The sequence below is a fragment of the Echinops telfairi genome, unplaced genomic scaffold (genome assembly GCF_000313985.2).
Source record: "Echinops telfairi isolate 266 unplaced genomic scaffold, ASM31398v2 ScPeMD7_7401;HRSCAF=8416, whole genome shotgun sequence".
Lineage (NCBI taxonomy): Eukaryota > Metazoa > Chordata > Mammalia > Afrosoricida > Tenrecidae > Echinops > Echinops telfairi.
The window spans coordinates 3,795,726-3,797,437 of NW_022111301.1; the positions used below are offsets into that span (position 1 = coordinate 3,795,726).

A 1,712-nucleotide genomic window follows, 5' to 3' on the forward strand; every position below is an offset into this window, starting at 1 on the left:
GATAACAGTTGTATGAGCCCCTAATAAAATGTTTAAAAAAGAAAAGGAAAAAAAAAAGGTTCTATGGGCAAAATATTGAATGATACTGGAAGTATCCAAAGAAGATGGAAAGAATATACAGACGAACTGTACCAACAAGAACTAGTCTACATGCCACCATTTCAGGAGATAGAACATGAGCAAGAACCAGTGATGCTGGAGGAAGAAGTCCAAGATGCACCCACCCAAGGTAGAAGGCAAAGCCCGAGTGCGCCCTCACCTGGTCCTGCCCTGCACTGCCTGGCTGCACAAGCCACTCAACCAAGGCAGGAAGTCCCAGAAGGCAGAGGAGGTAATCAAACAATGACTCACGGATGCTGAGATGAAAGCGCAGGAGAGGGAGTTCTCTATTCTCCAGGGGAGCATGGCATGTGCATTCTTGAAGTAAGCATATCCTTACCGGGTGGGGGTGGGGGAGGCGTGGGGGAGGCTGTTGATGAGACTGGGAGCTAGGTTAATGAGAAGTCTTTGTGTCTAAGGAAAAGAACTGCAATGATTAAGGTTAAGAGGGAAGCGTTAAAATGCCTCTAAGTATTAAAAAGGAGAGCCTTCTTTCTTCCTTTCTCTTAAATAAGCCAGGAAAGGGTGTCTTTTCCTTTCCTTGCTGCAGCGGCAGTGGGCTCAGTGAGTTGCCTCAGACATAATTTCTGTCCTATGGGCTCTTGTCGGGAAGGTCACAGGTGTCAGTGTCAGAAGCAGGCTTCTCCATACAAGGTCTAGTAAGTGCGAGTTCTTAGGCTGCATGAACAGAGGAACCCTTCGCACGCAAGGTGCTTTGGTTAAAGCTTCTAAAATATCGCAGTGGTGTGACGGACAGAATTTTGGCTCTTTCTCATACACATAAACTCATTGGGAGACACCTTAGATAAAAGGATGGGGACCAGTTTGGTTTAGGAGACAGGAAGCTCCAGCCTGCAGCCACGGTGCCTCTACCCAAATTCACTACATGCTCTTTTCTGAGAAATGCATTCAATGGCTGCATGTGAAGCACTGTGGTTCAGAGAAATACTGTCCTCCACTGTCCACCTGCTCTCAGGACCCCCATGAATCCCACAGCAGCAGGGGCTGAAGAGGCAGGTCATCTCTGTTCCCTCTCATGGGGAAATTACGTGGTGACCTCAGGAATGGAGTGGGCAAGGTAGCCCACGTTGCCAGAGGTGACTCCAGCCACAGAGATGCGGCCGTCCTTTGTCTTGCTGGTGGAGAATTCCTTGGTCAGACACTCTACCTGCTCCGGCTTGAGCTCCGTGAAACAAAACATGCCAATTGAGTCAGTGATGGGCTGCAAGTGGGTGGTGGGAGGAGCCCTCCTCCTTGAGGTTGAAGATCACCTGGTCCACATGCTGACGATGCCGTTGGCCATGCCTTTGACTTCCTGCAACCATTGTTTCCGCAGCTTGGCACAGTCAGCATAGTCGAGGCAATCCGGGTTGTGGAGACGGGGTTGGAATACTTGGGACGTGTCACACAAAATCTTCAACTGCAACTCCATCTTCTTGGCGGCATCAGCATCCGCGCAGACCACGGTGAAGACCCCCACGCGCTCACGGTCCAAGCCCGTGTTCTTGGCATATGCCTGGCAGAGGCACACATCAATGCCCTGGTCGGTGAAGTGGCCTACGCCCCTGCCGTCCTGACGACCATCTCCACTGGTGCAGCCTTGGTAGGCCAAG

At 50.8% G+C, this 1,712-nt stretch overlaps 1 pseudogene; it reads right to left on the reverse strand.

Moving 5' to 3' along the window:
• Positions 1–1,144: 1,144 nt before the first annotated feature.
• On the reverse strand, positions 1,145–1,711 carry LOC101639760 (annotated as a pseudogene).
• Position 1,712: the final 1 nt, after the last annotated feature.